The sequence below is a fragment of the Manis pentadactyla genome, chromosome 4, assembly GCF_030020395.1.
Source record: "Manis pentadactyla isolate mManPen7 chromosome 4, mManPen7.hap1, whole genome shotgun sequence".
NCBI classification, from domain to species: domain Eukaryota; kingdom Metazoa; phylum Chordata; class Mammalia; order Pholidota; family Manidae; genus Manis; species Manis pentadactyla.
The window spans coordinates 36,089,455-36,102,641 of NC_080022.1; the positions used below are offsets into that span (position 1 = coordinate 36,089,455).

General features: G+C 35.9%; 1 protein-coding gene across 15 annotated transcripts in view; it reads left to right on the forward strand.

The window, feature by feature from the left end:
• The window catches only part of MAST2 (microtubule associated serine/threonine kinase 2), a 352,010-nt gene that overhangs the window by 83,168 nt on the left and 255,655 nt on the right, over window positions 1–13,187 (forward strand). The gene's annotated exons all lie outside the window — the stretch shown is intronic.

Sequence of the window (13,187 nt, forward strand, 5' to 3'; positions counted from 1 at the left end):
TCAAATCCAAAGTGCTTCCTTTGTCCTGTAAGATTCTACATGATCTGCCTCTTGGCCTTCTCTAATCTCATTTCCTTCTACTCTTCCTCTTTTTACTGAGCCAGTACACAGACTGCCTTGATGGTCTCTGACTACATTAAGCATGCTCCTGCCTGTGGACATTTTAAAAATTGTTATTTGAGGACTTTTACACTTAGTAGTTTTCCCCACTTGAGATATTTTTTTTTTCAGTTATATGTAAATGGACGGCTTCCTCAATTCATTCAGGTTTCTTTTAAGATATCACCTCTTCAAAGAGGCCTTCCTTGACCAGCTTCTTTAAAGAACACCCTTAATCATTCCTTTTCCCTTTTTTATTCATGTCACTTATTCACCTGTTACTGTTACGTATTTGTTGTTTATTGTCATTCTCCCAAGTTAGAATATTTGGTTCATGAAGGCAGGGATTTAGGTCTGTTTTCCTTACTGCCTTATCTCCAGCTTTTAGAATTGTATATAGAAGGTATTAAGTAAATAAATACTTCTGAGTGAATGTATAAGATTGAGCCATTCTCTGACTTCAAACTTCAAATTCCAACTCTGTGACCTGAAGCAAGTTAAGTTCTCTAAGCCTTAATTACCCATATATATATATATATATATTACAACCTATTTCATAGGGTTATTGTGAGGATTTGATAAATTAATCCACATAAAACACCAATTACAAAGCCTGATACTAAGAAGCTATCATATTTTTAAGGTACATGCACAGAATGTGTGCATATACAGTTAATATTTTTTAGTGTTCTCATCTAATTTTTAGAAAGAAATATAATAGAAGAAGATATGTCTTGACTTTTGATTTCTTGGTGTTACTGAACTATTCTTTTACTTTGTTCACTTTGAAAAGGAGGCTTTAATTTGTGCATTTTTCCCTTTAGGGAAGCCTTATAGATTTCTTTATTAAGTAACTTCTTTAGAATATTGTCTCCCTAGGTTTTAGAATGTAATTAAGGACAAATTCAGGCCAAGGAGACCTCATTTAAAAATTTTGTAATTTCATTTTAGTTGTACCAACTTTAATGTAATAGTACTTTCTAAGCGTGAACCTGAGTAGCAGGTTCTTTAACCCTTAATTAGTTGGAGATTAACAAGCCATGTAGTCGCTCTGCCGGTATTTCAGCAAAGCAGAGATAATATAGCATTGTCAGGCCTTCTAATTTTCATGACTTTTTGAGGACTTTAGGAATATTTTAAAAAGCAGAGAGTTTAGAAATGGTCTTAATTTTATGAAGTCCTTAAGTTATTTCAAAAGCGTGGTACCAGGGATATTCAGATGATCCAGGAACATCTGAGTCCTGCCTCTGGCCAGTAAGAGAAAGGGACATTTTATTACTAACTTTCATGCTGACAGTCTTTTATATTAAATAACACTAGTTGCTGGAACAGATACATTCAGGAGAACCCAGACTAACAGAGGCTCTACCATTTTCTAAACACGGCTTCTGAGGTCACTGGAAGCAGGTGGGGGATCTTTTGGATGGTTTTGATGGACCAGGTCTAGAAGTGACTTAATCACTTCCGTCCATATTCCATTACCAGAATTCAACCACAGGGCCATGCCTAACTGCTGGGGGCTGGGAAATGTCATCTAGATTGTGCCTAGGAGGAAGATGAATCATGTTTGGTCAACATCTAGTTAGTCCCTTGCCACAGGCCTCAAACCCTGATACATAGTTTTCAGCTACAACTATGTAGAAATCCTCTTATTTTGGGTATAGACAGTCTAGAACCATTCTCCTTCCTTATAGGCCAAAGAGTTTTGGGTATTAACCATTCTGAATGCAAGGAAAGGCCATTTCCCAAGAATATCTAGGAGATCTGGAGAAGCTTGTTTTTCTCTGCCTGTGGCAGAGCTAGTCTGGCAAATCCCACACTCCTTTAAGGCTTGGTGACTAGGAGGAGTTTGCCTCAGGCTTTCCTCACTTTGTCAGCTCAGCCCTTTGTAAGAGGGAAAAGCCAAAAGGCAGCCAAAGAAATGTCAGTGGGGAAGGTAACTGGGTTTTCTCACTTCGATAGGCTCCTGGAAGGAAGTGTGGCCCTAGTGAGTCCACCTCCACTTATGCTTTGACCTTTTAAATTACAGTAAAACACACTGAACGTAAAAATCACCATCAGTGACATTTAATACATTCAATTGTTGTACAACTATCACCACAACTATCTAGTTGCAGAACATTTTCATCACTCCAGATGGAAATCTAACACCTATTAAGTAGTCACTCCTCAGATTTTCCTACCTCTGGTGCCTGGCAACTAGCAATCTATTTTCTTTCGCTGTGGACTCTGGACATATCATATAAATGGAATCATAAAATGTATGGCTTTTCTGTTTGTCTTCTTTCACTTAGCATATTTCTGAGATTCATTCACATTATAGCATGAATCAGTACTTCACTTCCTTTTATGGCTAAGTAATATTCTGTTGTTATGGATATTTTGCGTATCCATTTTGCTTATCCAGTCATCAATTGATGGGCATTTGGGTTGTACCTACCTTTTGGTGTTTGGGATAATGCTGCTGTGAACATTTGTGTACAAGTTTTTGTTTGAATATCTTTTTCAATTTTTTGGTTATATAGATAGGAGTGGAATTACTGTGTCATATGGTGATTTTGTGTTTATGAGGAACTGCCAAACTGTTTTCCACCATGGGAAATGATATTGAGCGTCTTTTTATGCGTTTGTTGACCATTTGTATACCTTTGTCATAGACTTGTCTATTCAAGTCATTTGCCCATTTTGAAACTGGGTCATTTGTGGTTGAGTATCAAGAGTTCTGTGTTCTGGATTCTAGATGCTTAACCGGATACATGATTTGAAGATATTTTCCCCACTTAGTAGATTGTCTTTTGCTTTCTTACTAGTGTCCTTTGATGCACAAAAGTTTTGAATTTTGATGAAGTATAGGTTGTCGATTTTTTTCTTTTGCTTGTGATTTTGGTGTCATATATAATACACCATTGTTAAACCCAAGGTAATGAAGAGTTACCTTTATGTTTTCTTTTAAAAAGTTGTATGGTTTTTAGCTCTTATATTTAGGTGTCTGAATATTTAGGTGTCTGATCCATTTTTGGGCTAATTTTTGTATCTGTTGTGAGGTGAGCGTCTAACTTTTGTATGTGGCTCACAACTTTGTATCTGTTGTGAGGTGAGGGTATATACTTTTTTTTTTTGTTTTATGAGAGCAAGGCAGAGGCTTTTATTTAGAGAGAAAATGAAAGGAAGAGAGCTCCTGGCTAACGTCAGGAGGGGACAAGAGAGTCCCTGGTAGCCATTACTTTTAAAATACCATTGTAAAAAAATTGAAATTCTACCAACCAACTTCTCAGACCACAAAGGCATAAAACTAGAAATAAATTGTACAAAGAAAACAAAAAGGCTCACAAACACATCGAGGCTTAACAACATGCTCCTAAATAATCAATGGATCAATGACCAAATTAAGACAGAGATCAAGCAATATATGGAGACAAATGACAACAACAGCACAAAGCCCCAACTTCTGTGGGACTCAGTGAAGGCAGTTTTAAGAGGAAAGTATATAGCAATCCAGGCCTATTTAAAGAAGGAAGAACAATCCCAAATGAATAGTCTAACGTCACAATTATCAAAACTGGAAAAAGAAGAACAAATGAGGCCCAAAGTCAGCAGAAGGAGGGGCATAATAAAGATCAGAGAAGAAATAAATAAAATTGAGAAGAATAAAACAGTAAAAAAAATCAGTGAAACCAAGAGCTGCTCCTTTGAGAAAATAAACAAAATAGATAAGCCCCTAGCCAGACTTATTAAGAGCAAAAGAGAATCTACACACATCAACAGAATCATAAATGAGAAAGGAAAAATCACGACGGGCCCCACAGAGATACAAAAAATTATTAGAGAATACTGTGAGAATCTATATGCTAACAAGCTGGAAAACCTAGAAGAAATGGACAACTTCCTAGAAAAATACAACCTTCCAAGACTGACCAAGGAAGAAACAAAATTTAAGCAGACCAATTACCAGCAATGAAATTGAAGCGGTAATCAAAAAACTACCCAAGAACAAAACCCCTGGACCAGATGGATTCACTGCTGAATTTTATCAGACATATAGAGAAGACATAATACCCATTCTCCTTAAAGATTTCCAAAAAATAGAAGAGGAAGGAATACTTCCAAACTCAATCTATGAAGCCAGCATCACACTAATGCCAAAACCAGGCAAAGACCCCACAAAAAAAGAAATTACAGACCAATATCCCTAATGAATATAGATGCAAAAATACTCAACAAAGTATTAGCAAACCAAATTAAAAAAATACATCAAGAGGATCATACACCATGATCAAGTGGGATTCATCTTAGGGATGCAAGGATGGTACAACATTCGAAAATCCATCATCATCATCCACCACATCAACAAAAAGGACAAAAACCACGTGATCATCTCCAGAGACGCTGAAAAAGCATTTGACAAAATTCGACATCCATTCATGATAAACACTCTCAACAAAATGGGTATAGAGGGCAAGTACCTCAACATAATAAAGTCCATATATGACAAACCCATAGCCAACATCATACTTAACAGCGAGAAGCTGAAAGCTTTTCCTCTGAGATCGGGAACAAGACAGGGATGCCCACTCTCCCCACTGTTATTCAACATAGTACTAGAGGTCCTGGCCACAGCAGTTAGACAAAACAAAGAAATACCAGGCATCCAGATTGGTAAAGGAACTCAAACTGTCACTGTTTGCAGATGACATGATATTGTACATAAAAATCCCTAAAGACTCCATTCCCAAACTACTAGAACTAATATCTGAATTCACCTAAGTTGCAGGATACAAAATTAATACACAGAAATTTGTTGCTTTCCTATACACTAATGATGAACTAGCAGAAAGAGAAATCAGGAAAACAATCCATGCACAATTGCATCAAAAAGATTAAAATACCTAGGAAGAAACCTAACCAAGGAAGTGAAAGATCTATACCCTGAAAACTACTAGACACTCTTAAGAGAAATTAAAGAGGACACTAACAAATGGAAACTCATCCCATGCTCTTGGCTAGGAAGAATTAATATTGTCAAAATGTCCATCCTGCCCAAAGCAATCTACAGATTCAATGCAATGCCTATCCAAATACCAACAGCATTCTTCAACGAACTGGAACAAATAGTTTAGAAATTCATATGGAACTACAAGAGACCCCGAATAGCCAAAGCAATCCTGAGAAGGAAGATTAAAGTGGGGGAGATCTTGCTACCACACTTCAAACTCTACTACAAAGCCACAGTAATGAAGACAATTAGGTAGTGGCACAAGATCAGACCCACAGACGAGTGGAACAGAATAGAGTGTCCGGATATTAACCCAAACATATATGGTCAATTAATATATGGTAAAAGAGCCATGGACATACAATGGGGAAATGACAGCCTCTTCAATGGCTGGTGTTGGCAAAACTGGACAGCTACATGTAAGAGAATGAAACTGGATCATTGTCTAACCCCCTACACAAAAGTAAATTCGAAATGGATCGAAGACCTGAATGTAAGTCATGAAACCATAAAACTCTTAGGAAAAAACATAGGCAAAAATCTCTTGGACATAAACATGAGCGACTTCTTCATGAACATATCTCCCCCGGCAAGGGAAACAAAAGCAAAAATGAACACGTGGGACTACGTCAAACTGAGAAGCTGCTGTATAGCAAAGGAAACGCATCCTAGAGTGTGGGAGAATATATTCATAAATGACAGATCCGATAAAGGGTTGACATACAAAATATATAAAGAGCTCATGCACCTCAACAAACAAAAAGCAAACAGTCCAATCAGAAAATGGTCAGAGGAGCTGAACAGACAGTTCTCCAAAGAAGAAATTCAGATGGCCAACAGACACATGAAAAGATGCTCCACATCACTAGTTATCAGAGAAACGCAAATTAAAACCACAATGAGATATCACCTCACACCAGTAAGGACTTCCACCATCCAAAAGACAAACAACAACAAATGTTGGCGAGGATGTGGAGAAAGGGGAACTCTCCTACACTGCTGGTGGGAATATAAACTAGTTCAACCATTATGGAAAGCAGTATGGAGGTTCCTCAAAAAACTCGAAATAGAAATACCATTTGACCCAGGAATTTCACTCTTAGGAATTTACCCTAAGAATGCAGCAGCCCAGTTTGAAAAAGGCATATGCACCCCTATGTTTATCGCAGCACTATTCACAATAGTGTCCATCAGTAGATGAGTGGATAAAGAAGATGTGGTACATATATACAATGGAATATTATTCAGCCATAAGAAGAAGAATCCTTCCATTTGCAACAACATGGATGGAGCTAGAGGGTATTATGCTCAGTGAAATAAGCCAGGCAGAGAAAGACAAGTATCAAATGATTTCACTCATATGTGGAGTATAAGGACAAAGAAAAACCTGAATGAGCCAAACAGCAGAAGACTCACAGAACCCAAGAATGAACCAACAGTTGCCAAAGGGAAAGGGACTGGAGGGGAGGGGTGGGAAGGGAGGGATAAGGCGGGGAAAAAAAGAAAGGGGGCATTATGATTAGCATGTATAATGTGTGTGGGGGCACAGGGAGGGCTGTACAATACAGAGAAGACAAGTAGTGATTCTACAACATCTTACTATGCTGATGGATAGTGACTAATGGGCTATATGGGAGGAACTTGGTGATGGGGTGAGTTTATTAAACATAATGTTCCTCATCTAATTGTAGATTAATGATAGCAAAACAAAGCAAACCAAACAAACAAAAATACCATTGTAAATCCATGGGCTTAAACAGAAGTGGTGTCTCCATCCATTGGAGTTATTGTTTATGCTCCAACTGTCCCATCTTTGGCCTGTCTGAGCCTTTCTCTTGGCTTTTGTGTTCTCCTGAAATGGCCTTAGCAGTCGTTTAGAGCTTATGGTTTCCTTGTGTTCTGGTTTGACAAGATGGTCCAACCTCATGTACATTGTGCTTCAAATCTGGGAAACTATTTTTAAAGGGTGATATATCTGCAGTTATTAAGGCACCTGACCCATCTAACATATTGGAAATCTAACATCTAGCCCAATGCTTAGTGCACAGTGAATATTTAATAAATGTTGGTTGGGTGAAGAAATGAATGCTTATTGCCTTCACTAGATTTTAAGTTCCTCGAGGTCAGAGACATATACTTCTAATAAGTACCTGCTTAATAGATAAAGAAGGAATGAAAGCCAACAGGTGGTGTCACTGAAGTCTGTGGCGAGGCAAAACCCTCATTTTTGATTTTCTATCACCCTCTGCTGGGGAACAGCAGGACATCGGCCTTCACTGCCTTAAAATCTGGGGTAGTGATTCTCGAACTACAGATCCCCACCCATTAGTGAGTGGTAAAATCAATTCAGTGAGCCATGCCCAGAGTTTTTAAAAACTGAATTTATAATTTAATGGAGGGTGTATACTTTTGTATGTGGCTCTCCAGTTGTCAGAGCTGTGCTTTGTCTTCATTCCTGAGACTGTGGCCCAGTCAAATGAGCTTAGCCCAGTCAGAGCCTCACTTCTCTTTAAACATGGGTGTGTACTTCTTCAGGCCAGTTATTCTTAGTCTGCGGCGCTAATGTAATTAGCTTATTAAAACAAGGATATCTGGGCCCAACACCCAGAATTTTTGATTCTGTAGGTCTGGGATGGGCCTGGGAATTTGCATTTCTAAGAAGTTCCCAGGTAATGATGAAACTAATGCTGCTGGTCTGGAGACTACACTTTGAGTACCACTGCTTTAGGCAACATAGAATAAAAAAAGTAATGGGTGTAAGAGTTTTATTTTGCTTAAGTTTGTATCCCTAACATGCTTTCTGAAACATAGTAGATGCTCAAATTTTGGTTAAAACGGAAGAAAATCTTTGTTGTTGTTAGTCTCCAGTACAAGAATAAATTACTTGGATGAAATTCAAGCCCAAAGTTCTACCATAAAATACAGTTAATAGATAACAATTGTTGACATTTAGCTTTGTGACAGGCTGTGTGCTAAACGCTTTAATTCAATCCTGTAATGTAGATAGTATTATCCTTATTTTACAGATAAGGGAGTTGAGGTACAGAGAGGTTCAATAACTTGCTCAGAGTCCTGCAAGTCCAATAGCCTTGACTCCAGAGCCTATGCTCTTAACAATTTGATGATGCTTTCATTTTAGCTATTATATTGTTTTAGATAAGCTGGGATTTATGGGTTCAGAGTTAAGGTTAGGTTTATATTTCTGTACTTTTATTGGCTTTATGATTTTGCGCAAAATCTCTGCCTTAGTTTTCTCTGCCAAAATTTTTTCTTGTACACATTAAAGGCAAATGTTCCTTTTTATCCTTTTCTTGGTGTTATGTTTTTTAAAATGAAGGCTTTGAGTATCTTGAAAAAAAGTATTTGATTTTGTATGTCTGTATGTCTGTATCATATGTATGTCCTATGTGTCTGTACTACTTATGTTGCTGCAATGAAAAAATTAAATTCTCACTTGGTAATCATTTCTGGCAATTTTAATTCTCACTTTATGTTTTAAAAATGTTTAATTATAAAACATTATAAATTTACAGGAAAATATATTAGACATCTGTGTACTCACCAGATGTTTGTTTTGTTTCAGATCTTATTTTGAAGAAGTAAAATTTTACAGGAACTGTTAGTATCCCTTCCCTCCTTGCCTCCATCCCAGAAGGAAACCACTGTCCTGAGGATGGTGTGTGTTAAAATGTTGCACTAGTGGGGAAAAAAAAAATCTATTACTAAAGATACTTACCCATAAGCAAGATGTAGCAATATTTATCTTAAAATTTTATATGTTACTACTGTATGTATCCTTGTACTCTCTTTTACTCCACTCTATTTTTGAGGGTAATATGTATCATGGATCAGCAAATTTTGTCGTACTGTGTCTTTCACAAATACTTGTCCGTACTGTTGTAGGGTGATAGCATCCATAAGGCAATATTAAACAAATGGTCTTAGCTGTGTTCCAATAAAGATTTATATAGCCATTGATGGGGGCTCTCTTGTCCCCTCCTGGCATGAACCAGGAGCTCTGTTCTCTCGCTTTATCCCTAAATAAAAGTCTCTCACTTGCTCTCCTAAAAAAAAATTTATATAGCCATTGAAATTTGAATTTCATTTAAATTTCATATTCTTCATATTGAGAATAATATGTCATGAAATACTGTTCTTTTGATTTGCTTTGCAGTCATGTACAAATGTAGAAACTATTTTTAGCTTACTGGCTGGACATAAATAAATAGGCTAGGGGTAGGATTTGGCCTGCCAGCTCAAGTTTGCCAACCTCAGCCTATGTTAATACATTTAGATTAATTTCATTAATTTTTAAAGGCTATGTTGCATTCCTTTGAATAAATGCCAGTTTATCCATTCTTATAATTATAGACCCTTAGATTATTTCCATTTTCCCTGTTACAGTACTGCACTATAGTATCCTTGTACTCATCTCCTTGTGCACATGTGCAAATGTGTGTCTTGCTGGTATTGCCAAATCGCTTTCTATAGTAATTGTACCAATTTGTACTTAGACCAGTGATATTTCCCTGTGTCCTTGCCAACCCTTGGTGTTATCAGGTTATTATTACTTTCTGTTAACTTGCTAGGTTTGGATGGCATCTCAATGTTTTATATACATTTCCCTGATCACTAGTGAGATTGAGAGTCTTTTCATATATGGATGATTTATTTGGAATTTTTGGTCTTATGTGGCTTCCTTATTCCTGTGCTTTCTTGTGTTCCTTTTAGACTGCTTCATATTATTTTCTTATTGTTGTGAGTTCTTCATTAATGTCATTTAAATATAATATGGAGAAAAAAATTCTTTGGACTAGGTCTGAATTCTTAGTAGCTTAGTAGTTTTGAGTTTGAAATGAGGATAAGAATGTCCATTTTTTGGAGTTTTTTTTTTTTTTTTGTGGTGCAATCAAGATTTAAAATGTATGGTTTGTATTGGATCTCACTAAATGTTTCTATATATTTTAATTGTGCTTGCTCTTTGTCACTGCTGTAACTTTACATGTAGCAGAATACTCTCTTTTGTAGCAGCCCACTAGTTTTGTGATTTTTCTTCTTCCTTTCCTTTCCTTTTTCCTTTTTTTACTTTTTTATTGTAATATATAAGAAATACTAAAAAGCACTCAAAACAAATGTATAGCTTAATGAATTAGTATAAGATGAACACTCTTTTAACCATTACCCAGGTCAAGAAAAAGCATTCTCCAGACATTCGAGAAATTCCTCTTTCTGTGCCCCATCCCAATCACAGCCTTCCCTTCAGAAGTAATCACTATCTTGACTTTAAAAAATAATGATTTTCTTACAAGTTTGCATCTGAGACATTATAATTTAGTTTGCATCTGAGACGTTATAATTTACTCTTACCCATTGTTAAAAACTAGGTATGTTAAGTCTCTTTTAATCTATAGGTTTTCCTTTCATCTCTTCTTTTTCTTTAGAATTTGAATGTTGAAATACCCTGGGGCATTTGACCTATAGAGTTTCCCACAGTCTAAATTGCATACTTATGCTGCATTTCAAAATGTTCCTGTGTCATTTGTCTTTCCAGCAAATTACAGCTGGATACAGAGGCTTAACTTAAGAGTCAAATCCTTGGCCAATATTGTGGGTGGTATTGTCTTCTTTCAATAGGAGGCACATAATGTCTGCTCTTTAAAATTTTTTAATTTTTTAATTGAAGTGTAGTTAATACATAACATTATATTGATATCAGGTGTATAACATAGTGATCTGACAGTTACATTCATTATGAAATGCTCACCACAATGAATGTAGGTACTATCTATTGCCATACAAAGTTATTACAATATTATTGACTATATTTCCTATGCTGTACTTTTCATCCCTGTGCTTATTTATTTTACAACTGTAAGTTTGTACCTCTTTACCCCCTTCACTATGTCTCTTGTCACCCCACTTCTCCCCTACGGCAACCACCAGTTTGTTCTTGTATTTGTGAGTCTATATTGTTTATTTATTGGTATCAATTTTGTTTTTTGTATTCCATATGTAAGTGAAAACTTGGTATTTATCTTTCTCTGTATGACTTATTTTACTTAGCATAATACCCTCTAGGTCTATCCATGTTGTTTCAAATGGCAAGATTTCATTCTTTTTTTATGGCTGAGTAATATTTCATTGTGTGTGTGTGTGTGTGTGTGTGTGAGTTTACCACATCTTCTTTATCCATTCATTTATTGAAGGGCACTTAGGTTGCTTCCATATTTTGGCTATTGTAAATAATGCTACATTCAACATAGGAGTGCATGTATCTTTTCAAATTAGTGATTTTGTTTTCTTCAGGTAAATACCCAGTAGTGGAATTGCTGGATCCTACTGCATTTCTACTTTTTATTTTTTGAGGAACCTCCATGCTGTTTTACATAGTGGCCATACCAATTTATATTCCTGTGAACAGTGCATGAGGGTCCCCTTTTCTCCACATCCTTGCCTACACTTGTTATTTCTTGTCCTTTGGGTAGTAGCCATTCTGACTAGTGTGAGGTGATACCTCATTGTGGGTTGGATTTGTATTTCTCTGATGATTAGTGAGTTGAGCATCTTTCCATGTGTCTGTTGCCATCTGTATGTCTTTGAAAAAATGTATAGTTCAGTTCTCTTCCCATTAAAAAAATTAAAAAAAAATTTTGATATCATTAATATACAATTACACGAGCAACATTGTGGTTACTAGATTCCCCCCATTATCAAGTCCCCACCACATACCCCATTATAGTCACTGTTCATCACCTCTTCCCATCTTTAAATCAGATTATTTGTTGAGTTGTTTGAGTTTTTATTATATATTTTGGATATTAACCATAACATCTTTTTGCTCTTTAATTTTAGAAGTTGTTGATGTTCAGTGCCAAGATTCACTCATTAGGGATTGCAAAATGGTGTTATAATTCTATCATTTTGTTTTCATTTATTAGCTGGAATAACATGTTAAAGACATGCTCCCCCTCATCTACTATTTGGTTTCCAGTGGTATAGTTCAGGCCTAATTCATTACTTTTATTTGCCTAGTTCTTAAGATAATGAATTTGTTCTCTGTCAGAAGGTGACCAGTTGACCCTTGAACAATGTGGGAGTTAGGGGTGCTGACCCTTCTGCCATTGAAAATCTGGGAAAAACTTTTGACTCCCATAAAACTTAACTACTAATAACCTAATGTTGACTGGAAGCCATACTGATAACATAAACAGTTGATTAACACATATTTTATATATTATGTACTTACTGTATTCTTAAAGTAAGCTAGAGAAAGAAAATACTTTTTCAGATTGCCCCAAATGTCCAAAACATTTTCCAGTATATTTATTGAAAATATCTGCATATAGGTGGACCTGCATAGTTTAAACCAGTGTTATTCAAAGGTAAACTGTATTTTTTATTATCAGTGTGGAGTCATGCATTTAAATGTATTTGATGGGCTTTAACCCATATTTGATTATTTTTTATGTACTAATTGAAGCTTAAATTGTCCTGTTGTTGTCTAGGAAGGTCCTCATCAAGTTGGTTCCTTAGTCTTTTTGACCCAGTCTTAATAGTTTGATAGTTTTCTTGCTGTCTTGTATGTCAAATTGTTTCAGGCTTATTTTCTACCTTAGGCCTGGAGTTAGCTGTTTCTCCAAGAATTCCTGGTTTCTTTTAATGAGAAATGGCATTTCAGAACAATTGTAATCAAGATCCTAAGGATACTAATTGTTATGTGAGTGTTGTTATATACTCATATACTCATTGCTGTTAGGTTGGTCATTGTTTCTATGACTTCAATGGATAGAGTTAAGAAATACATATAATAAAACTGCCTTGTCAATTAGCAGTGTTATTTACAAAGGAGTAAAGAGTTTTGATTTTTTGTTTTTGTTTTTAAACTAATTTCATATATATTACATCAATATCTCCTCTCTTCTATACTAAGAATCATGTTCTCAAAGACTCAGGGTATGATGGAATTAGAATAAACAGAAATTATTCATTTACTTTCATTTACTTTGTCATATGTTAAATATGTGACAGTCTCTAGTAGCAGTGCTAATATCCTGCCACCAGTAGTGATTAATGAAAACTGTTAAAAATTTTTTTG